At 54.9% G+C, this 25,327-nt stretch overlaps 1 long non-coding RNA gene across 4 annotated transcripts; it reads right to left on the bottom strand.

Moving 5' to 3' along the window:
* Positions 1–1,189: 1,189 nt before the first annotated feature.
* LOC128073727 (uncharacterized) lies at positions 1,190–24,288 on the bottom strand. 4 transcript variants are annotated; one of them, XR_008202845.1, is made up of 7 exons: positions 24,018–24,288; positions 21,752–21,916; positions 13,864–14,115; positions 13,551–13,753; positions 3,971–4,048; positions 3,664–3,828; positions 1,190–3,126 (listed from the first exon to the last, which is right to left on the bottom strand). It is a non-coding gene; the product is annotated as an uncharacterized LOC128073727 (long non-coding RNA). The 4 variants fall into 4 exon arrangements; XR_008202846.1 differs by having other exon boundaries at positions 3,664–4,048; positions 13,839–14,115; XR_008202847.1 differs by having other exon boundaries at positions 3,664–4,048; positions 13,551–13,756.
* Positions 24,289–25,327: the final 1,039 nt, after the last annotated feature.

The raw sequence follows: 25,327 nt of genomic DNA, 5'->3' as shown, positions 1-25,327 counted from the left end.
ATAAATCAAGTTGTCCTTGATGAAAGAGGCTGGCTTCCCAGCTCCATGGACTGGATTTTTATTTGCCTTCCTTTGAATCACTGCCTCAAAGGCTCCCCAACCTGGGCACCCAGCACCCATTCTGGTTCCCCACAAAGTGAAGACAAGCAGCAAAATGCTGAAGGAGCTCCTGAAGGGTCCCATCCCCACAGCTCAGCATTACAGCTTCCTCAAGGGGGGTGGAGGGAGTGCATTTTGAAGCTGTGGGACATCTGCACTGAGTGCTCAAGCAAAAATTCACAGCATTTGCTTTTCTGGCATGAGGAGAGAAAACGCAGAGGAAGACTGCAAAAAACGGGCACATGGAGCTCAGCTTACCCCTCTCCAAGCAGAACTGGTCCTGAGGGGATGCAGAGGTGACACGAGGTGGGCCATGCAGGGCAAAGCCCTTCCCACGGGGCCACAGTGCAGTGCAGGGATGAGCGTGAGGAGAAAGGATGCTCAGACCCCAGCTCTTCTATGCACAGGACGGAGGGGTAGGGTGGTCACCCCAAAGCAGGGCTGAGGGGACAAGTGATCATTCCATCCCTGCTTTCCCCCCTGCAAACATTCCCCAGCTCCTTTTTAGGGGGCACATTCCTACATTCTTACCCCCTTCCCCACACCATCCTGTGTCACGCTCCCTTCTTTAAGCATCCAGCTTCCTCCCACCCACCTATTTTTAAACCCAGCCAAAGCCAGAGCAGGGGCCCAGATCTCCTCTTTTATTTTTTTCCTGGGGGCTGTGATTTGGGGCGAGACGGGGAACAGAAGCACCTGCTGAGCTCCCGTGGAGCGCCGGCAGCCGGAGCAGAGCGAGGGCGGGAGAGCAGCTCCCCTTGCAAAGTCTGTCCTGTGCTGTCTAATAACACAAGGTGTCATTGTATACCCAAATCAGTGCCTGGAGCTTTATTTATAACAACTGAAACACAAAACCCAGCAGGCCAGATACGGCGGAGGGAGCGGGAGAGCGGAGAGGGCAGGGAAGCAGCCGGGCGAAATCTCCTGATTTAGTGGGATTTGCCTTGAGATTTTAAAGCTGGATTGAAGCAGGGAGGATGTGAGGGGCCACGGGTGGAAGAAGGAGAGATGGGAAGGAGGGAAGAGCAAGCTGGCGCTGTGCTGTGGCCGCAGCAGGGGCAATGGGAGCTTTGATTTGCTAGGGGCTTTGATTGCAGCCCCTAGCACCCAGCATAGGGACGTGGGGACAAGCTCCAGCTCCCCTGGGACTCCTGAGCTTTTACAGCTATGCCTCTTTAAAGGCCACTTTGTGCCCTTACCCTAGGAAGAGCATTGCAACTGATTCCAGAGGTCTCCCTCTCACCCTGGAACAGTCTTCACACCGGTTCTATCTGCAAACTTGGTAGGATCTACCCAAGAAGGACTCACCCAGCCCAGCAGACAGCGATCCCAGCGCTGCCTCAGGCTCAGCCCCAGCACACACGGCTTGCACGACCCCTCTGCTGAGTGCCCTGACCTCCTGCTGAACTCGGTGGGAGCAGAGGCGGCTCAGCACCCAAAGGTCCCAAGCCTGCACTTACAGCATGGGGAGATGCGCTCTCGTCGGGTGGGTCCAGATGTTATCAGCACCCCCAGCAGCTGGCTTGTCTGCTCCCTCGTGCCGGAGGCTCCTGCTGCCGGCGACCGCGTTGGTGGAACAGCTCTCGTGCTCTCCTTCATGGCTCCCGGGCAAAGCCTGGCAGCTTCACCCAAACTCTTTTTCCCCAGCAGCTGCCAAGCATTGTACTGGAGCGGGTGAGATGGGAGCGTTTGTCTCCCATTCTTCTGAGTCAGGGTGGAGGTGGGAGGGAAACGGTAAACAGCTGGAGGGGGGAAAGGGGAAGGTAACTTGGTCCGGAGCTGCAGCTAGGGATGCCGCTTGGTGTTCACCTCCTGTGCAGACAGATATTTAAATCACCAGGTGCAAAAGCCACTGAAAGTTCAGACTGAGTCAGAGCTTCAAAATCTGACCCATTAACAGGTGAGAGAATGAATAGGCTCATTAAGAGATAAAGCTGAATCTTTTCTTGCAGTTTCTCTTGCAACAAAGACACCTCTGGTCCAGCTCTGGTCCTGCTGGAGTCAATGGGAGCTGTGCTCCTTGCAACAAGACACAGCCAAGCTACAAGAGAAATTCATAACCAGCACAGGAACAACTTCCAGCAACTTGACCAAGACTTGAAAACTTCCCTCTCCTCCTACTTCATCCCAGTATTGGTCTCAGACATTCCCTGACTCCATCTCATGTTCTCTTACTCATGAGCACCCAATGGCAGCAGCCAGCATTGGCCCCACCAGGCTGCCTGTAGAATTCCACTTGCAAAACTGCTGCTCTGCAAATGTGCAACTAAACTCTGTGAAACAGGCATGCCTGGAATCAGACATTGGCTGGGGAGTTAAATGAGCGTGCCTTCAAACCTGCCTCCACATTTAGCCACGCTGCTGCGTACAGAGCTGCAAAACAAACACTTGGCTTGTTGCACATCCCAGTTGGCACTGGGCTGCCGGTCCTCTCCTCTCCTACAGCTTGTGTATGGAGCAGAGCCAGTGGGGAAAACAGGACAGGACACTCATGGTCCTGGCTGTGTTGGCAATATGAAAACGAGAGCTGTTGTCGGGAACTGCAGGACCTCAGGACATACAAGTCTGCCCCACAGGGGCAGTTTCTCAGGGCAGACAGGCAGGGTGAGCAATGCATCCAGTCCCACATCGAGTTGAGGGGCTGGACCTTGTGCCTCAGCCCACACAAAGGCTGGAGGCACCGTCATCATTCCAGAACAGGGCTCAGAAAGCCTAAGCATTACTGGAAATTTCTGGCAGGTTATCTCAGAAAGCTTTGTCCAATACAGGAGGGCAGGATTTTTCTTTCTAAGTCTGTGTACAGGAAAAAATATCTCCTTTCCATCAATGAGCTTGCCATCCCATGTCCATGTCCCACCAGAGTAAACCACTGTGCAGAGCCTTTTCTGAGATGAGTTTCTACTTCATTTTGCCTTCCTGAGAAGGCTGAGCTGTATGGGCAGGTGGGCAGTACGAAGGCAGATCCCCACGTGAGATCTCAGCTCTGCTGCCACCATCTCACAGCTGCTTCCCAGCTCCATGCAGTACCTGTGAGAAACACCAGATCCAAAGGGTGTTGCTTCCCCAGGACAATTTGGCTGTGTTCAAACCGCGACCTCCAGGAACCAGATTAATTACAGAGATGTTGAGCATGACTTTGTCTGCAGGGGCAAGTCATGTTTGACATCCCTGCCAGCTGGTTTCAGGGCTGGAGGATGAGAACAACCTGAAGATTTCTCCCTGTGCTGTTTACCAGCACAACTCATTGACAGTGCAGGTTTTGGGGAGAACAGCCTGCAGCAAAGCCGCAGCAAGCAAAGCCTCACACCTGAGCAGCCACGCACTGGGCAGAGAGAAGCTGCATTGCAGTGCCGTGCTGACACACAGCATTTGAAGCAGTTGCCATTAAGCACTGACCAAGTTTCATGGAGCATCCAAGCAGGGGATGGCTTAACCTATTTTTTTAACACAGTTCAGGAGACCTCCTTAGAGAAAAGGTAACGTGTCTCACGCATGAAACAGCACGTTCCCCATCCTGATCCACTGATTTTAGCTAGCGTGCAAAAATCTGACATGGTTCCTCACCTGCTGATGGGTCCAGTCTGTGGGAGGATCACACAGTCGGTTCTACAGTCCCAGATGGCCCTAAAAGCCAGAGCAAGGGTTCCCCAATATGGGCAGCCTCCCCAGCCCCCTGCACCTGGCTGCATGCTGCCCACCTCCTCCCACTGCAGGGCTCTGCCTCCAGAACTCGAAAACAAAACAACAAGAAGACAAGCTGAACTTTGAGGCCAGAAAGGGTTTTGAAGCAAAAGGGAAGGGGGGGTGGGTAGGGAAGGAATCTGAAGTTGCCTCACTTGGAAATACCCGAGCACTTCAGAAATGTACGTACATGTTTGACTTCCTGCTGTCTTTCCAGGAAACTGCTTGGGAACAGCAAAGTGACACCAAAGAGCCCAGTGACATCTCCCTGCACCAAGTGAAAACAGTCTCAAGGTTAATGCAAATAGGCCCACGTGTAAAATATTCCCCTCCTTGGAGGTAGGTGCTGTGGGCTTTGGAGCTCCATGCAGACAAGAGGGGCGAGAGAGGTTTGAGATACAAACCAATCCAGCACTTTTGCCCTTTGGATGACTTTACAACCAATCTGTAAACTTTCTCCATGGTATTTCAAACACTCCTAAGGACACAGACTAAAACTGGGTTTCATTTTGTTCAACAGAAGTGACCGTGACGTTTTCACGACAAGGAAAATAAATCGGAGGGGATAATGTTATTTTTCAATAAAAGTTGTGCACTTTTCAGGAAACCAGGCTTTTTTCCCAAGCTGCTCCCATGCACACAGAAGAACTGCAATCAGCTCTGAGAAAGAATGCTCCTGCCACATATCTCACAAGGACCAGTGTGGGTCCTGCTGATGAGGTGCCCAAGCCAGGAGCAGTCCTGGCCCTTCTCACCCAGCCTCAGTAGAGCAAAACTTTTGCTCTGCTGCAAAAGCTGGTTTACAGGTGGTGGGTTGGAAGGTACATAGAGATCATCCTGTTCCAACCCCAGTGGGTGGCAACCAGTCACCAGGTTGCCCAGGGCCCCATGCAGACTGGTCTTGAGCATTTCCAGGGATGAGGCATCCATACAATCATAAAATTGAACCACAGAATCATTCAGGTTGGAAAAGACTTCTCAGATCCCCAAGTCCAACCCCAATCCACCCCCCACTCCCACTGACACATCCCTCAGTGCCACATCTCCACTGGAACACCTCCTGGACAGTGACTCCACTTCCTAAGCAGCTGTGCAAGTGCATCACTGCTCCTTCTGAGAATATATTTTTTTAATAACCAACATGAGGATAGCACAAAGTGAGGCCATCACCTCTCTTCCTATTGCCATTCCCTGCGAGCAGAGGCTGACCCACCTCACCACGACCTCCCTTCAGGGACCGCAGGGAGCAATGATGTCTCCCCACAACCTCTTCTCCATGCTGAACCATCCCAGGACCTTCAGCCGCTCCCACAGCGCCTTGCTCAGACCCGCACAGCTCCATGCCCATCTCTGGACACGCTCCGGAGCCTCGATGCCTTCCTTACAGTGAGGGGCCCAGAACTGAACACAGCACTAAAATGCAGCCAACAGATCACCCAGTTCCAACTCCAGTGGGTGCCTCGTTGTCCCACACCAGCTCAAGCTGCCAGGCCCTATCCAGCCCGGCTTGAGCACCTCCAGGGACGGGGCATCCACAGCCTCTCTGTGCAACTTGCTAATCTTCTGAGGTCTCCCTTCTGCGACGTATAAGAGGAAGGCAATACCAAAACTATGGACATGATGCCTCAGTCCCTAAGGCTGCTGACTCAGTGCAGGACCGGCTCAGCTCAAGTCCTGCACGCCGCCCGCAGCTCCCGGCCCTCTCCCACACGCTCCCCTCTGATCCGCCCTGTGCTCCTCCTGCTGCCTGCACAACATGGCGGATGGAGCAGGCAGGCCAGGTGGCTGTGAAGCGTGCCAAGCAGCTCCGCCTCACTTGCAGCGACTTGTTGAGGGGAAGCCTTGTCTGCCCTTTCTTGTCGGGCTTTCATCTGCCTGGGGAGAAGGGAGAAAAGGGAACGGGGAAGGGTAAACACGGCTGAGGCAGCTGCAAGTCCCAGCAGCTGAAGGGCTGAGCAGGTGATTCAGAGCACGGGGGCCTGCAGACACCCTGCCTGCTGCTCCCAGCACCGTTCTGCTGCATTGCTGCAGCCCTACCAGCCTCTCTGCCCAGCTGTGCCACCGACCTCGGGCACAGAGAGGAGCCTGGCTCAGCCAGGCAGAGGCTCACATCCATCCGTACCTCCATCAGCCTACCCACAACCCAAAGGATCTTGGTGAATTCGGGGGGGGGGAGGGGAAGACCATTTTGCCCCTAAAAGGGACTGAAAGGTTTTGATATGAGAGTACACGACTTTCTGTACACAACACTAAACCACCAAGCTGCCACATGGAGGTTGGCCAGGGGAGCAGGCAGCGGTGCTGGGCTGGGTGACCCCAATGAGGTGCTCCAGCACAGAGCAGGATACAAGCACGGGGTAGGCAGGAAGAAAGGACCAGACAGGCAGGGACTGCCTCAAAACTAGGCTACGTATCCAGAGAAGCCACGCGACGTCTCCCCAGGCACCGCCGCCTCTCCCACGCACGATGAGGGACAGGAGCCGGGCCGGCCCCACACGCCATGCTTGCCCCATGCCACCCACACGGCCCCAGCAGCCGCCGGCCCCGCAGGCAGGGCTGGACAGGCAGCTCAAACCCTGGTGCAAGTAATTATACAATGGTAGAATTGCTTGGATTGGAAGGGAGAGCTGCTGGGCTCACACCCACTCAACATCCATCCTCCTCAGCTGCCACCTGGGGGCACAGGGTTAGTGATGGCAGGGTACAGTTTCTTGGCTTCTGGGGGACTTTTTGGCTGCTGGGTGCAGCCAGAACACTGCAAATGCTTTCTCTTGCCTGCCTGCCCCCTCCTCTGCACGCAGGGTATGGCTGTAACCACTGCAGTCCTGCGTCTGCCAGAGCCTCAGCCCCAGGGAGATGGGCAAGCCAGTCCAACCAGGTGAGGAGCCACGCTCAGCTGGGAAGCACAGGGAGACCTGCGCTCCCAGTTACCTCCCAAGCAGGTCAGGACGAGGGCCCTTCATCTCCCAAGCCTTTGGCCTAGTTATTTTCATTCCTGTCCCCACACACCCTGCCCGTAACAGCAGGGATTGAGATGCCTATTACAGCACAAGAGGCGCTGCCCTGTCTGCCAGGAGTTTAGAGGTGAAGTGGCTAAGTGAGAAAGAAAGGGTTCTGAGAGGCCAACCTACAACCGTAGAATGGCTTGGGTTGGAAGGGAGCTCGAAGATCATCTAGTTCCAATCTCTGATCCCATAGGCTCCATGCATATTTCATAGAATCACTCAAGATGGAAAAGACCCCTCAAATTCCCATGTCCAACCCCAACCCACCCCACCTTGCCCACTGATAACATCCCTCAGTGCCACATCCCCACAGCTCTGGGACGCTTCCAGGGATGGTGACCCCACCACTCCCTGGGCAACTGTGCCAGCGCAGTACTGCACTGAGAAGAAACTTTCCCTAATAACCAGCCTGAATTTGAGGCAGAGCAGATGAGAGGATGGAAGGTCCCAACTGCAGATGAATACACCAGGCTGGGTTTGCACCTACGCACGCTGTGCTCAGATTGTGCTTGCGTCCATCATCAGGAGAAGGCTCTGCTGGGCAAAAACTATCCCCATAAAAGTCACATCCATTCCCAGCTGGCACTTTTGGTGCCCCAGGTGGCACCTGCATGTAGCGAGGACTGAACGTGCTTCCAACTTTTAGCCTGACCAACAAAACAGGGATATGCAGGAGCAAAGAGGAAACCTGTGTGTGTGTAGGAGGGAAATATCAGAATAAAAAGCACCAAAAGAATGAAACAAGAGGAAAAAAGGGCTGGGGAAAAGAAAAATGTGGGTAGAAATAGTCAGCCTGGCAGCAGTTACAACTTCCTTGTGTTCAGATCCCCGTTTCGACGGCTGGAGATGCTACAACAAATGTCACCTTCATGTGAGCGCCAGAACTGCAGTTTTCTCATCTATTTTTTTTTTCTCCCCACCCTTTTTATTCCTTTTTGAAACCTGTTCAGAGCATAACCTGCTGGGGGCAACCCCGGTAACCAGCACAAGCCGAGTTTTTCTCATCGCGTTCCCTCTCCCCTCCTCTCTTTGTCCTGTTCTGCCACACACCGATCCCTGTCAAGTTTCTGGCTGATCCGGAGGGAGATGCCGGTCCTGCCAGCTCCAGCATCCAACTGCTCTTCCCAGAGCCCAGGAGCTGCAGTAACCATAGAAACTGCATCCAACGCGCAGGCTCCGCTGGGGGGGCACGAAAGGATGCTCAGACGCACACAAGGGGCAGGTAGGGAGCAGGCAGGGCTCCACCAAACCACCCCCAAATTTGGGAGACAGCACGGGGCGGAGGGAGATGCAGCAATGCAGGAGGTGTTTGGCTGCAGGCTGAGCGCTGGCTGGCGGAGCTGACAGTGCATTTTACAGCGCGCGGGGAGAGCGGTGAGGTAATTGGGAGGATTCTGTTGCAAAGCTTTGTCTAGCTCTGCCCTGCGCTTTAGCTGCATGCGAGATGGGTACCCGAGGCTCCTGCTGGCCCAAGAAGTAATCAGTCATTAATCCTTCGGCTCTTTTTGCACCATGAATATAAACAGGCCAAATCCCATCCCCGGCTGTGCTGGCGAGAGTCTTTATGTTGATGGCGCTGGCAGCAACGCACATACCTCCAAGGGCAAGATTTGGACCGGCACAGGCAGTTAATGAGCTGATCCAAACCTTGCATTAATTCTGCACATCTCCCGACGCAGACACAGCCCCATTCAGGCAGCACCATTCAGAACAGGCTCCAACCGAGGCCACCTCTTCAGACACCTCACACTGAGCCCTTAAATCCGCACACAGATACAAAAGAGGTGTGATTTTCAGATGCACTGGGCACAGCAGATGCTTGGTGTCTGCAAGAGCCAGACAGCACCCACTGCTGTGCCAGGAAAGCGGATCGGAAGGGACTCAACACAGGAGAAAGGGGAAACACTACCTGTGGGCACAGCCCACAAACACAGAGGAGCCTGAAATTAGGAACCAGGATGGCACAGGGAAATAGAAAATGGTACGAAGGGGACAGCTTAGCAGCTCCACCAGTTATTGGGTGCATTGCTTGTCCCCTTCACCTGCTCAGCACTCCAGCACTGAGTCACAGCGCGGGCCACGCTGGGGCTCTGGGGCTCCCAGTCTGTATGGACCTACAGGAAGGTGGGGGGATAAAAATACCAATACTTCGGCACCATTTTAGCACAGAAAACAAACAAACAAACAAACAAAATAAGCTTGCACAACTGCCAGCCCCTCCTCTTTCATTTCCTCCCCCCTACCCCACTCCAAGACATAAATACTCCACGCAAACCCCACACGCAAACAAGCTGCGACCTCTGGATAAAGAGGCTCAGCCTCCAAATGGCCGCACTGCTCCTATTTTGGGCTGACTCTGCTGGAGTGGAACAAGCACAGCTCAGCTGGCCTCCCCATCCGCAGCCCACAGTCAGCCGAGCCCCCAGCTCCAGTCCTCAATGGCCCCATTGTGTGGGGCTGGGAGCTGCTGGGCTGTCCTGTCTGGCTCCCCAACATCCGGCAGGGCACGGGGGGACCAAGCACCCTACAACCCCTGAGTGGGAGGGAAAAGAGAGGAGGGAGCTGCCCCAGCAAGGCAGAGCTGGTTGGGATCCTCTCCAGTGAGGCACTGGGGAATTGAGCCCTTCTCTCTCACTCCAGAGACAGGGCTTAAAATCTCCCCTCTCCCCCAGCAGGCTCCCTTTGACTTGCTGAACTGAGGAGCGAACACAATCACTCCCAGCTCCAAAAAAGAGCCAGAGATTGCAGGATGTGCACAAACCCTATGAGCCACCAGGAACAGGTCCCAGCTCAGGCTGGCATCCAGACAGACACACTTGAATGGATCACAGATCGCCAGGAGATAGAGGCACCCAGGGAACACTCAGAGATGGGCCAGCCCTCCCACAGCTCACTGTCCCACCGGCTTGGCTCTGACAAAAATCAGAGTCCTTGAGATATGGTGCTGAGCTGCTCCATCATCCCCTGCCCAGGCTCTGCTTGACACACAGCTGCCTCCACCCACAGCTGAAATTTTCCAGCAGACCAACATCAGTGCTACTTTTGAAAGTACCAAGAGTTTCCCCCTGAAAAATGCAAGCAAAGGGTTGAAACAATGCCCTTCCTCATGCAGCATCCTCAGCAAGCTTCAAACACCACCCAAGGAAAAAATTAAATAAAGAAGCTCCAGAAGCAACCTCAGTGTTCCAAGTCACTGTCACTGCTGGTCCAGAAGGGCTGAAAATGCCTTGGGAGCAGCAGTAGGACATCGCTTCCAATATCAGCACTGGTAGCCATAAGGGCCTGTGTCCTTTGTTGTATCGCATCATTGAGACCCATTTTGTTCCTGCTGCCATCACTGCAGCATCCCACCAGAGCCACTCTGATGAATTGCCTCGAGAGGTGACAGGTGCCCCATCCCTGCAGACACCTGAGCTCAGAGCTGGACGGGGCTGTGAGCACCTGGCGGAGCTGTGGGTGCCTCTGTTCACTGCAGGGAATTAGAGCAGGTGGCCTTTAAGGGTCCCTTCCCGCTGAAATGATTCTGTGATCCTATAATTTAGCCACAGCAGTTGGGGTAATTCCCTGCCAACCCCACAGGCAGCGCTGGGGTTGCCACATCCACACACATCCACTGCATCCAACCCACACCAGCCCCGTGCGGCAGTGCCACCGTGTACTGCTTGACCTGGTGAGCGATGCTTAGCCATACGAGACGTGCCTGCTTTTTGCACAGCTCGTTTTTCTCTCCTGCATGAGAATAGCTTTGCTGGCAGCGCCGGGAGCCCACGCGCAGGAACAGCTTGCTGTTTGTACTCGGAGCACAGAAGTAGCAGAGCAGCCCTGTGTGGATGAGCCCTGCTCTGCTTCCTGCTGCAGACAACGTTATCGGTGTTTAGGCAACGCTTGCCCTGGTTGAGCAGCCCTGAGCGGAGAGCAGTAATGCAGAGTCCTCAGGTTTTTTTGGATTTTCTCTCCAACACATGCACACAGGCGCCTATGGGGGTGGGGAGGCCCAGGCTGCACTGATTTATTGGAGGAAATACAACTTTAAACCCATTCCCCCTCCAGCAACTCTGCAGTTTTTCAGACGCAACGTTAGCAGCTCTCGTGCTATCCGCACAGATTGTCAGCTGCTCCTCGATCCCAAATGAAGGACGCAGCCAAGCTGTCCCCAGGTCCAACTGCAGCTGACAGGCAGCTCCCAAAAAAGGGAGCACATTCCTCTGCCTGGGCCGGACTTCATGGAGCACAGCTCATCGGCACAACACAGAGAGGGTCACACACACAGCCCTCACCCTCCCACCACATTCTCCTTGCACTCCCTCAGTATCTGCTCCCCACTTTGTAAGTATCTCTTCAACGGATGAAAGGAAAAAAAAACAAGCAAAAACTTCACTTGACTTTCTCCTTTGGAATCTTTCCTTGCAGGATTTCTCCCCTGTTGGCCCAACATCTCCCTGTGCCACACAGGTCACTTCCATTTGGGTCACTGAGCAATTGGTTTTCTTTCCCTTGTCTTGATCTCCTGTATCTTTTAGTCTGCCAGTTACCAATGGATCTGCTCAAAGAGGAGGATCTAGCAGCTCAAGTCCTGGAAGAGCCCTGCAATGGGCTTTGCAAGCTCAGACGATGCTTTGGTGAAACAGGTTTTATGGGCAAAATTGCCCATGTTCTCCTCTCGCCATGCTCTGCTATAGAGAGAAACAGAAGCCCTCTGGTTGCCCTCCGTGCTGTCAGCCCCAGCTCTGGGTGCTTGGGGCATCCCAGAGGTCATATCCAAGCATCCAGAACTTTAGCAGCAGAGAGCTGCATGGTACCATTTGCATGCCTTCTCCAAGTGGTTTCAGCCTGCAAACAATGCCACATCCAGCAGTGAGAACCCCGTGCCAGATCCCTGTGCCGATAGCTCCAGAAGATGATTCACCAAAGAAGTATTCAAACCAGGATCTCCCTGTCCAGAGGGAATACTCAGCGATCTGATCTCTCCAGCACTGTATTTTACTCAGCACTTAACACTGGCAGAACACTCGATAGGGCCCACGGGGATTTCTCTATCTGCCAATCCACTGCCTCTTCTCTCCGTTCCTCTCCAAGTTTTCATTGTTGCTTTGGATTTGACTTCACTCTGCTTCTTTTAAGGTATGAGGCTGATACATATCTCCGTAGAACTTCTAAACCTACTGACCCACTTCCAGCCAAGTTTATGGGGGCAGGTGGAGACATCAGAGATAACATTCCTGCAGCCACGGAGCGCGGCGGTGGGGCGGGCTGGGTGCACTCTGCTTAGACATCGTGCACAGATGCTGCCATTTTCCCCAACCACATGGAAACAAAGCAAAACAAGCTTCAGAATGGGAGCTTATGGCTAAAAATCAGCTGGTAGACAAGGCCAGCAGAGCATCTCCAGTGTGACTGCAATCCCTGCAGACATGCACTGCGCCTCGCCACCGGGTGCTCTCCCAGGTGAACCAAAAGGACCACAAACTGCAGAGCTAATGAGCCCCAGGTAAATAGCAGGGGAGAGCAAGGATGCTGCAAATATCTCATGTTCCTGCAGGAGCAGGGCAACGTCCCCCAGGGATGCTGGGAAAGCGACCATGGCCCACAGTGCAGAGCAGGGCACCAACAGAGCTGGGGCACCAATCCCCCACACAGCATCCTGGGGCTGCAGCATCCCTGAGGAGCACCAGCACACCCCTCCCTTCACAACACGCCTCTTGCTGTGGCCAATCTCCCCGTTTAGAAGACGGCAGAAACAATTTCAGGTGCCTGATTGCTACACCGAAGGCTGCAAAGAAAAAAATAATCATCTTTCCTTGCAGAACGCCTGGAGAAGCCCTGAAACACAAGATTAAGGATTCAACATCATCCCATCAATTCCTCTCCCTCGGCAGCTCCTCCAGCCACCCTTCTGCACAGGAACAGGGCAGGAGAGGACACATCCCCGCCTAGAGGTGCCCCACGCAGCATCTCAGACACACAACCACTTTGCACCGTCCTGCTGCAGGACATCCCATTTCATTAGGGACAGTTCAGTGTGCCTGCTCACCCCACTGGCTGCCCAATTTGCACTGCCTGCCCTCACACAACAATGGGAATCCGTGCCAGAAGAGCTGCGCTGTGATCTGATCAGCCTGTTTGATATGGTAGTGCCTGATTCAATTGAAATCAAAGGCCCCTTGATCTCATCAGGCACCAAATCTCAGCCCCGCTCTCTCCAGCTGAGCACAACCATCCCATTGCCACCAGGTGCTCCAGCAGCTTGGGCCACCACTAAATAATTAGAAGGCGTAACGCTGGGTTTAACCAATGCACCAACATGGCTTTTTCTTAACAGTTGTGAATAATTTCCCCTGGCTTTGGAATTCCATTGCAGAGGGAGTTCAATGCTATTCAAAGCTTCAGGAACCACTTACATCTGCAGATCTCAAAGCGCTGCAGAGGCAGCGATGCACTGCACTGCAGGTCTCCTTGGAGAGGTGGAGCAGGGATTCATATCAAGGGGAAGTGAAAGTACATTGAGAATACTTTGGGTCTATCCCAAAAATTCCCAGTGCCCAATCATCATCATACTCTCAGTGGATGCGAGAAGTAACTAGCTTGAGGAGGAGAGCAGGAATCCAACCCGCTGCATCCAGGCTGCAATCTGAGGGGCTGTTTACTTTTTTGCTTGTTCAGGAGCAGAGCCACCCTGTTATTGGGCACATCAGTGCTTGGCTCTGTGGGACCAAAAGCTGAAAGGCGATGCAGGAAGGGAAGCACAAACCAGACACTGCTCCATACCGTGCAAACAGCTCGGGATCATAGCTGGGATCCTGATGTATCGTGGAGAAAAAGGGGACGTGGGATCCCAACCTCATGGTCCTCATGGAGATGTGTGAGAGGCAGCGGGAAGACATCCACCAGGATGGGCTCACTGCCAGCTTTGGCGTCTGCCTGATCCCAGGCACCCCATTGGGTCAGTAGCAGTCACTTCCCATCCCACTCTGCTGAGAGAAGGAAAATCCCATCAACAAATAAAGAAATGCATAAAACAAAGCACCGAGGCTGGCAGAAAGGAGAAGAACCCACGCCAAGCACACGCAGCACGTCTCACCGGACGGTAGTGTGGAGGAGCAGCAGGAACAGCAAACAGAGGACTCTGCAGCAACAGCACCAGGAGCCGCGGGGCGGGTGGTTTATAGGCCAAAAAGTGGCTTTATAAAACAGGATCTTTAAATATTTGCTCCGACGTGGCTTCCAAGTCCCATCTGCTGCAGCAGTTAAGCTCTCGCAGCCCTCGCACGTGGCGGTGCCTGTGTGCAGTGTGTCCCTGCTCCAAAGGCAATGCTGATGTTCCCGTTCAAACCTGAGGAGTAGAAGAAACAGGTTATTCCTTTCCCACTTCTCAAAGGGGAGTGAGATGGCAAGATAGCTAAATGACAGAATCTGCCTTTCAGTGACAGTGGACACAGCAGTATCTGAACAAGCAGTGAGAAGTGGGGCTTAAAGAGCTCACATCAGAGGGACAGAAGGACACGCACACCAAATAAGCCCATGTCCTGCATAGTTCTGAACAGGAAAGGCCTTAAGACTCTGAATGAGGCCCTCGCAGCTCCTTCCAAGCACACTGGTCTGTTCCTTTCAGCAGCTCCAGACCTGCAAACCGTGCGTCATCGTGCAAGGGGAGCACACAATGCAACAGAAGAGCTTCTGCATCAGCCATTGCTGCTGACTCCTTAGCAAGAGCTTTTTAATGTTGTTGTTGCTGGGGTTTTTTTCTGCAGAACTCCCCCAGTGTTTTTGCAAAAGCAGCAGCCCCCATCTCCACACAGCCCCAGATGCCCCGTTCTCTCCTGCAGGGGATTCTAGAGGGTCCTGTAGATGATTCTCTCTGCACAGCCCCCACCCCCAGCTCCTGATGGCTGTTTGCCCCCATTCAGGGGCAGACCCTCCCAGGAACAGCCCAGCACCACGCAGGGAGCAAAGGAGTGTAATTCAGGCACAATTTCCAGCCCCTCAAATGCTCTGACCCTGCCCACATCCCAGCTCTTTCACCAGCTCAAGTCACAGTGTTTTCTGATCCTCTAGGAAAAGCACCCAGCCACATTTGCTGAGTATCCATCCCTACCACCCCTGCTTCCCAACAGCAGCCTCTCTGCGGCTGAGTGGTGCAGGCTGTGCTCCCCAGCACCCTCCTGCCTTCCCCCAGCCACCCCAGGGCCAAAAAGGTTCATTTGCTTTTGAACAGTCTGAAGCTGCCTCTGCAGCACGGGGAACTGCAGAAACAGCAGCCAGGCTGCTTGGTTTGCTGCTCCTCTCCTCCTCTATAGCTCTCCAGCACAGCACAAGAGCCTTCAGCTTTGCACCCGGTGCTGCCGAGCAGCCTCCATCTCCCCAGCTGGAAGAAAATCACTGCTTCTCCCCTCCCGTTTCGCTGCATCTGCTGAGCAGCTCGGGAGCAGCCTGCATGAAAGGTACTGACAAAATAAAGTTGGATTGTACTGCATTATTGAAAAAGTGACCTCCAGTGGTCAATAAAGCCTTTGCCCACCGTTTCCAGGCAGCGATGCCTGTTGTCAGGCTCTGCCTCGGTTCAGCAGGATGGCGTTCCGTCTCTCCTGGTCCCAACTCCCACGAGTGGCTCGTTAAAACTCAGAGTCTGCACTTTGGTAACGAGGAGCTCAAAGCACTTTAATGCACGGATGCAATCATGAATGCAAACAGGCTGCAGGCAAGAGAGCAGCATAACAGCAGCCTGTTCCCCCATCGCCATCCTCGGAGCTACTGGCTCTAGGCAGAAGCACGGGTCTGATAAGAGAAGTTGGCAGAAGGTGCAGTTGTAGGATCAGGGCTTTTTCAGTTTCACTGCAAACCCCTCAGCCGTGGGGAGAGGGAAAGGGGATTTGAGGGACGCATCCCTGCATCGTAGCAGCATCGGGCTCCGTGCAGCACTGGAGCAGGTAGCACACAGGTTCCCCTTGAAGATGCCCTGCTCTGCATCACTGTGATCCCCCTCCTTTCACATTGAATTTCTATGAACAACTGCACAAACAGCTTCCTCCTACCCTCCCCTCACCCCAGCTGCAGGAGGCAGATCTGCCCCAGCCACAGGAGGAGGTTAACCCCAGAGTGGAGCAGGAGCACCATCTCCCCACTTTCCCCTCCATCCCCCTTCACGTGGCTGGGGGCTCCGAGTTAGTTTTTCCACTTGGTGGGATCATCTTCAGGTAGAGCCCAGCTGCAATAAGCTGAGAGCTCCTTGGGACAGTAGGAGAGGATAACCCCTAGAGAAACAGAAGGAAGGCCCTAAAGGCTTCTACGAATCCCCCCCCTTGCTTGCTGGTGCTGCTATGGTAAAGGCTATTTCCATCCCTTCTGCTTTGAGCAGCCAGCCTCTCCAGGTCCTGCACCATCTCAGGACAATTGTTGCTTGGGGACATTGTCCCACCTCATCCAGGATCCAGGCAGAAGTGAGGAACAGCCCCATCACCTCCATGAGCCAGGCCAGATTGGGAAGAGCTCCCACAGCTTGGCAGATGCTCACGGCATGAGCTGGAGCCTCCGCAGCATCACCTCCCCTTCCCACCAGGGAAATCTGCACAGGACAGATAACAAGCTCCACAGACACATTACAGAGGGGGTCACCAGCCAGTGGGGTCTGTGAAACACAGGCATTGAGGGGGGGGGAAAAACACTAATTAACCATCTCCTTCCCCACGGGGACTTGTTTAGACAGCATGAAAGATTAAAGGTCTCAAGGATGCAAGAGGAGCTGGAGGGGAAGAACTTCCTCCTGTGCATGGGCACAGATAGACACACCACAAAGCTCATAGGTACAGCTGAGACCATGGTGTCAACTGTGGATATTGTGCACAGGGCAAGGAGATAACCAACAAAACGATGCTCTCCTAAATTCAGCATCCATCTCACGCATCATCCCCAAGTCTTCACCCTCAAACACGCCCAGAGCTGTGCAAGGCTCATTTCTATCAACGGCTGCTTTGGAAAAGACCCTTTCCATTTCAGCCCATCTGCCAAACTCCCTCTTTGTGCCAGGTGCCAGCAGCACAGACCGGGCTCCACTCCCCACCAAAAGCAACGCATCCAAAGCACAGGAACAGAGGGACAGCAGTTGCCCACGCAGATCCTGCAGAGCAGCCCCCCGTTTCGTGCAGGTGTACAAAGCACGGGTGGGGATGAGAGCAGAACCCAGCACATTGATCGCACCCTGTTGGTAGAACAGCCACATCCCTCCATGGCTCACAGCTCTGGGATCAAGAGGAAGGGCAAAGCTCATCGTTCCCCTCGGGTGGGCACCTACCTACGCCTGGCAGGTGGCACTGCTCCCAGGAGGATGGGAGCCCGGCGCCCTCCAGCCCTCAGCGTCTGGCACGGCTGCAGTACCAAGGGCAGCGCCGGGCAGCCGACCTGCTCTGCCAAAGGCTGCGAACTCCCCCAGCAGAAGTGAGCTGTGACATTCACAGGGGCGAAAACACCGGGCCAGAACTCCCTTTGCCTGCAACAAAACGGCATGGACTTGCGATGGCCACAACATGGCTGGAAAGAAGGCAAGGTGAAGACAAACCCCAGCTGACCGCAGTGGCTGGTGGTCCAATCATTTGCTCTCCTGAGGACAAGGACTCTTCTCCTGGTAGGGTCACTCCTGGTGAGGGCAGCAATGCAGGGGTGCCTGCCCCAATGGGATGGGATAAAGGAAGGTACCAGTGGTTGGAATTTTGCTTTGTGCACCTTATTGCAGTGGCAAAGGACAAACAGACCAAGCAGATCCCCCCACTGCTGGTAGGACCCATCCGGGCTGTGCTCAGCCACGCAAAATGCCCATTGCTCTCCAGAGAGATGAGAACGTGCTATACTCAATGGGAACAGAATCGTGATTTGGGGATGACCTCTCCATTGCTTTAACTTCAAACCTACTGCCTACAGCATCACATCCAACCTCATGCTGCTGCTCCAGCCATGGCAGATTGGGTCTGTCAGGTGAACCTGGGACCAAGTTACAGCTCTGCAGCTTTAGAAATTTTAAATAACAACAAATCACAGCCCTGCATCTCAGACCAAGCTCCCTTCTGGATCACGCAAGCCCCAGCCAGGAGCACTAAACCAGACAGGCAGGACCAGAATACATTCCCATCCTACCTCTGCAGCAGAGCCCCAGCTCCACGCCCTCCCCTGGGGTACTGTCTGGCAGGCGGAGCGAGGCTTTGGAGGCAGCTTAATTCTGAACCCTGCCATCAGTGGAGCCAAATCCTGGCTCTTGATTCAACCAAGTTGGGCCCTTTCCTGGGGGCTGCAGCTTGCAAGGGGCAAGAGAGGTGGACCATGCAAAGGAAACAGGAGCAAACTGCAATAGCTGCTTTCTGCTTTCCCTTTCCTGTGCTTCCCTTTTGTCTCTGCAAACCCTCTCAGCTTTTCTGGTGAGCAAGGCTCAACCCAAAAGCTGGCTGCAGCCAGCAGTAGGGCTGTACCTGCACGTGTTGGTGAGTCAGAGCCGGCTGGAGACACGCACTGAGCACTCCCTTTCCAACTTCTGCCTCTTTGAAATTTCCTCACCATCCGTTGGTGCTCTTTTTTTTGCCTTCAGTCCTAATGAGTGGGGGAAGTCAGGCTTCAGAAGGGAAGCCTGTCATCTTCACATCGCATTTGTGCCCGAGGTGCAGCACCCACAGCCGGGGCACCCTGAGCTGGGTACTCACCGAGGGCAAAGCAGCGTGCCTGATAGCAGCACTGGGACACAAAGCAGCCCTGCCACCTGCCCCATGAGATGTCTTGGTGGCAAAGCATGCCCCTAGGATGCCTCACACGGATTCTGCTTTGTGCATTTGAATTTCACTCTTGCTTCAGGTGCCAAGGAAGAAGCAGGGCGCAGACCAGCACAGAGGCACAAGATGTTCTTTGCATTGCACAACCAAAACCCAGGCTGGGCTGCAAACACATGGAGGCAGCTCATCTTCAAGGCCTTTGGTGGGGAGGAACAACCTGGACCAACACCGCACCAAACCTGCTGTGCCACGCAGAGCCCTGATGCTCTCTGCACATCTCTGAGCCAATGCCTCCAGCTGCAGCCTCCCCGTGAACCACAGCCACCTCCTTCACAGCTTCCCAGGTAACAGAGCAGGGCAGGTTGGACCCGGTGCTTTCATAACAAACCTGTTTTCTTTCTGTCAGCCACCTGCAACAAAGAAAACCAGGCTCACAGGCAGCCAAAGGAGATGTAGTACCTATTTGATTTTCTATTGTATTCCTGAATAGTAAGTTCAAGCCTATTCACAGCTGATTTGGTTCTGTTTTCGGTGCTATTTGAGACCCTATTGCTTCACAGGGAGATGAGCAGAATGTGGAGCAAGGACAGTCCCAGGGAGCACAGAAACCCCACGTGGTGAGGAGCACAGGGGCTCGGAGCAGGAGAGCCCACACTCACAAGCTCACCCCAGGAGTCCACATTTAGAGATGGGAAACAGATTCACTCCCTGCCAGGAGCAGAGGGAAACATCAGGGATACACAGGCAGCATTTTGCTGGTAGGGGCTGAGCGTGGGAGGCTGTGCTGATGCTCACTCCCCAGAGGAAAGGGCACAGATGACAGTGAAAAAGCTGTCCTGGCTTGGTAGCTGTGCAGGGAGGCTGGGGAGCACTGGGCAGGGAGCACCCAGGAATGTCACACAGTGGCTCAGAAACCCAAGGTGATCGATGGCATTTTTGGCAGCCTGCTCTGCCACCTTACACACACACTCACACCACGGTCCTTCAGGGTGTCAGCCCTGCTCTCCCTGCTGGACACCTGGCACTGCCCGTGGAGGGGCTCCTTCTCCACCTCCAGGGTGCATACGGGCCCCCAAACATTCACATGTAGCATAGGACCAGACACTGAGACACAGCAGGCACCAGACTGCTAGAAGTGTCAAATAATGGCTCCAAATACAGCAGTTTGGAGGATATGTCCAGTGTAGATGCCTGCTCTTGAGGTTCTTCCCCAGCAGCCCACAGAGCAGCAGGGCATGAAGAAACAAGCAGCCACACTTTCCCAACAGTAGCAGCCAGGCTACAGCGAACACCCAACCTGTCTAACCCAGAGACAAGCCCTGTTTGATGGCATTTTCCCCTCTGCCCTCCCTCCAGGTAGGCAGGGGTCCCATAGCATCCCAGTGTACTGATGTGAAAAGGATGCTTTGAGCAACATCCGCTTACAATGGAATAAGGTGGGATAAACCTTCATCAGAAGGAGCAGGACCAACATGCTGGGAGCTGCATGGTGAGCTCCAGAGAAGGACTGTCCTTGCACCAAAGTGGCAGAATAGCAGTACCCACACTTCACTTTCCCCTGTGAACCTTTGCAGAGGAAGGGCAGGGCAGGAGGCCCCCAGCAAACCCTTCAGCCCCATCATCCCTCTGCGTGGTTTTCCACTGCAGGATGAGGGCAGGAGGCCAAAAGGGAAGGGGGCTGCCATTCCCCCAGCCTGTGAGCCAAGGGGATGCACGTGACTCAGTGCTGGCTTGGATTTCCAAGCCCTGCCACAGCACCAGCTGCTCCTGCCCGTCCCTCTCCCCAGGGAGGCCCATAGACGGGGTGATCGAGGTGGCCACAGCCAGGTAAGCCCCCACAGACCTGACCAACAGCCCTTTCTCTGCAGCCACTACACAGTGATGCTGGTCAGGTGGGTGCTGGAGTGGCCCTGCAGGCTCTGGTCGATGCATGGTCCACCTCTGCTGGCACCAGGGATGTGAGCACTGCACCGGGCAGGGACTGGCCCTGGTAGAAACTAGATCTGGGCTGCTCCAGAACCAAAAATAACCCACCAGCTGCCCAGGAAGAAACGAGAGCCAAGCGCACACGGATCACACACGTGTCAGGAGGAGAGTCATCTGCACCCATCTTCAGGGGTAAAGGGGGGAGCGCAGCTCTTGGTGCAGTTCAACAGAGAATCTGCTCTTCTCCGCTGAATCGCACCAAGAGCTGTGCAATACAGCCTGCAGGGTTTTACGGGCAGCAAAGCAGCAGACGGCTGATACCTCCAGGGCCCTGTTCTCCATCTGGGAAAGAGCTGCCGTGCCTCAGAGGTGCAGACACCCCGGTGCAGCTGTGCCAAGCAGCAGAGACCACTGCTCCATCCCTGCCCTCCTCTCCTCCCCCAAGAGGCAGCGGTCGGGAGCCAACAGAACCACACACCATGCTGGGAAGGAGCAGCAATTACCACAAAATCCTCACACTCTCAGGATACAGCTTCATGTCCTTTGGGTTACCTCCTAGGGAATGTGAGCAATGGGGACACAGCATCCAGAGCTGCCTCAGGCATGAGCCTCACAGACAGCAACCCTTAGGGCAGGCAGAAAGTTGCCACATCCCGTACATATTCCACCAACAAAGGGCATTCACCCCCAAAAAACCTTCACTGCCCACACTAGAGAGGTGCAGTTCCTTCTCCAGTACTTCCTGGTGCTCTGCCACTCAAAGATGCTTTCCCTAAGAGAAGTACCCAAGCAAGGTCACAGATTTTCTGTCAGCCCCCATGGTCACGTGCTGATCACTACCAGGACCAGGGTGTAGTTAGGCTCAACTAGAGAAGCATCCTGCATCAACCCACGCTTCACGCAGCATTTTCTCCTGAGCTTTCCCAAGTTCTCCACTTTTTCTGCCTCTTCCTGCCAGCAAGGCACCAGCAACACGTTGTGTTTCAGGACTGGTCCTTTCAGAGCAGGTCAACACTGTCCTGTAAGCCAGGCAGGGAGCAGAAAGAGCCGGCACGAGTCACTCAGAATCCCAGCTCCATCAGCATACTGAAAACACCAGCATTGTGTTGGTATCCCCAGACACCACTATGGCAGCCAAGGGAGGACACTCTCAGCGCACACCTCATGGAAAAGCTCTATAAAAAGGAGTTGAGCCCTCAGCAGGCACAGTCTGTGCTCAGAGCAGAGCTGCAGAGAAGCTGGCCTTGGATGCAGCCACCCATCACCTCCCGGGGTTGTGCACAAAACTGCTCCCACCTTTCCAAGCCAGCCTCCCCAGGCAGGAGGAGGCAAGCAGGGAGCAGCTGCTCCTGTAGCCTCCATCCACCTCCCTGCTGCAGCAGGAGAAGAAAGCAGCATTGAACAAGTCTTGGGATGTCTGCCGCCAGCACTGTTGGATTGCTTCACTGGGAGAGGCTCATCCTGCAAGGGAGAAGAAGAGGTAACTGCTCAGAGGGAAAGCAGGAAGCCTGGTGCTTCCCAGCTCCCTGCAACAGTTGGGGAAAGGCTGTTCCACCACAGTCCTGCTGCTGGCAGGTGAAGCTGCGAGCTCACCTTGCACACCAGGACCTGCTTACTGCACCTCACCAGGCACCATGCAGTCCAGGGCTGGGCTCTCTGGCTGCCAGCAATGAAATCTCATGTTCTTTCTGCACAACCAATTGGCACTGGGATGAAAATCTCAACTCTTTTCTGCAATGTGAGCCCTCAAAGCACCCACCCAGGGCTGAGACTCTGCTGTCCTGAGCTCGGAATCCCAAAGGGCTGTGCTGCTCCTCAGACACACAAAGCAAGCAGGAGCTCCACACTAAAAGCCTTTTATTTCATTTTGCTTGCTCTCTCATTTCAAGCTAGCCACCAATACCTTGGGAAACCCAAGCTACAGAGACTTAGGATTTATTTTTGAGAGCATCCATTATGCTCTTCAAAAATTTATGCCCTTAAGCATCTCCACAGTGGCTGCTGAACACCCATTAAAAAACTCCGTGTGTTGCTTCATCCTGACAAGTCTCACCTTCGAGATACACCCATAAAGACCTGGCAACCTGCTCAGCTCAAGCCCAGGGCTCCTCAGACCTGACCATAGCACAAACAGCCCTGGAAAAATGTTGTCTCCATAGTAGAGTGGGACACCAGAGGTGAGGCTATGTCCAGGAGCAACCACCACACGCTGGCTTCGCTGCACACAACTGAGGTAGGACAGCTTGATGTGTCAGTTGGAAATGCAATTAACTTCAGTGTTCAGGGAGATAAGAGAAGATTCGAGGTTCCTATGGATGCGGTTGCTTGGCTCTTAGTTCCTCTAGCAATGCTGGCCTGGTGACGTTATCCACATTGCATTTCTGCCTCTTGCAGAGCACAAGTTCCCTCCAGCCATGGGAATGCCCATGCGAGTGGGACATTCCCAAAGCAGCACCACACTGGGAGCTGATTGCACACAGCTTGACCTCCAGGACTCCCCACCCACCACTGCTGCGTTTCAGCCGTTGGACTTCTGCTCCAGCATCAGAGCAGGAAGGATCTGGGCTCTGATAGGGAGCGGGGCTGTCAGAAGCAATCAGCTCGGGGGATGCAGAGGGGTGCACACCTCAGCACGGGGCTCCTTCCAGGCATCTGCTGCAATGCAACCATCATTACACATTTGGCAGCCGATACGAGGCACACAAATGGCAGGCAAGGGGTGAAAAGCAGAAAGAAACAGGCAGCAGTGCTAGACAGGTCCTGCGGGGGAGCTTTCCTCAGCCCTCCTCACCAGATATCACCACCAGGTCCCTGTGCAGCCCATGCTCTCCCTAAACGCAGCATTGGGGCTCAGAGCTTTACAGGCAGGTTCCCACCAAGCTCAGCACACACATGCAGGAGCCTTTTGCAAGGCAGCAAGCATCAGCACATCGTAGTGCCAAGGAGAGTGCAGGCAGCGAGCAATGGGACCAAGGTTAGCAGCACAGGCTGAGCTGTGCCACGCAGCACATGCAGCCTCATGCAGCTTGAACCCCCAGCAAGAGCCAGCAGAGCCTGGTTCCAGACGGGATTGGATGTGCCCAATGCTGCCTCCAACACTTGCAGGCAGAAGGAAAAAAGGACGTAATTCAGCACCTCTGTGGACGAGCAGCCAACCAGCACCCAGAGAAGCAAAGTGGGGGTAACAGCACCGGGCTCAGCGCTGCCACCCAAAGCCTCTGCTTGCCTTCAGGCTCACGGGTGAGCTGCAGCATGCAGCCACGGGAACATGGGCAGGCCTGGGCCGTCTTCCCTACAGCATCACCCAGCACCAACCGGCTCAGCTGCCAGCACTGAGCCCTCCCCACCGGTTGCATTTTGGTGGTTATTCCTGCTTTTCCAGTTAGCGAGGCCCCGGCAGCCCCCCTCCAGCATGCATGCCAGCAGAGGGATGTCATCCAGTAGGGTGCAGAGGCAAGAAAAGAGCAGCAGGGACAGAGCCTTCGGAGGCAGTCAGGTGCCAGGACGGCTCTGTGGGGTCAGCATTTTACTGCCAGCCCCTCGTCGTGGTCCCAGCACTCACCTGGCTGCAGCTCTCGCTGCAGTCCCCATCCCTGCACCCAGTGCCTGCCCCATTGCAGGTGGGAGCTGCAGCGGGGAGTGGGTGCTCTGCTGTCCCCTCCCCTCCAGATTTCACCCGAGCTGCTGAACAGGAGCCAGGCGAGCCGCAGAGCCAGGCTGGGGCAACTGGCTGCAAGCACCGCGTGCCAGGCTGAGCCACACCAGGAGAGAAATCTGCAGGTCACAGCCACGCCACCACGGCACAAGAAAGCTGCACGGCTGCTCACACTGCCACAACTCCGTGCTTTGCTCTGAAGCTCTTCAGCTGTGGGGCTCACACGCAGGGATGTTCAACCCCCCGCCCCCCCGCAAGCCCCAGTGCCGGCTTCTTGACCCCGGGAGCACCAACACTCAGCAGCATCCCGGCGCGGCAGACGGATGCTCCGGCAGGGATGCAGGAGCGGCGGCGCAGCGAGGCCATTGCCAGCTGCCGGCGCCCAGGCACCGAAGGAGTTACCGAGCTCGTTAATCCCAAAGGCCACGCGAGCGATTTTTATCTTTAAAAAGCCCACAGTCCGGGTTGCGCGGCTCCGCTAGGGAGCTCGCTCGGGCACAGCCACTGCTCCTTTAAGGTATTTAACAACAAAGTGGGTGAAGACGCTGGCTCCTCCCCGAGCCCGCACAACCCCTCCGGGTCCCCCCGCCCCAGCCACGAGTGACAGCGGGGACCTCACTGTCCCCAGACTACCAGTCCCGGCATCCCCCAGCGCTTTGCTCCCTGCCAAGGACTGTAGTCCTCCGGCCAGCCATCTGTCCCCGGGCAGGGCGAGGCCACGCTCCCATCCGGCAGAAAGGGCTCCGCGGGGGGAAAGCTGCCATTACATCGCAGCGATTAACCGTTCGGAGCCCGTGTCGGCTGGCAGCGCCGGCTGTGCGCCCTTCAGGTCACTTTTCAAGAGGGGAACCGCACCATAGCCGGGTCCAGGAGCCCACGCAGATCCCGTGCACCATGCCGGCACCCAGACAGCACGTGAGCTGCGGCTCCAACTTCCATGTGATTTTTGCTCAATCCGGCTGCCCCGGCTGCTCTCCGTGCTGGCTTTGCAAGCAAGGGAGCAGGAAAGGATGGGCTGTGCTGGGTGCTCGCACACTGCCTGCACGGTGGGACAGGCAGGTTGGCACCTACAAGCCACCAGGACAGGTGGGTGGAGAATTGCAGGAGCTGACCCTCATTCATGCTGGAGGCTTAGGGTAGAGCACAGTGCAGCACAGCTGCTGCTAGAGCTGTAACATGGGTTCAGACTGAGCCCAGGGACCAACCCTCAGCTAAGC

The sequence above is a fragment of the Tympanuchus pallidicinctus genome, unplaced genomic scaffold, assembly GCF_026119805.1.
Source record: "Tympanuchus pallidicinctus isolate F22 unplaced genomic scaffold, pur_lepc_1.0 scaffold8, whole genome shotgun sequence".
Taxonomy (NCBI): Eukaryota; Metazoa; Chordata; class Aves; order Galliformes; family Phasianidae; genus Tympanuchus; species Tympanuchus pallidicinctus.
Note: the sequence above shows the minus strand (reverse complement) of the source record. Positions and strands in the feature narration are given on the sequence as shown.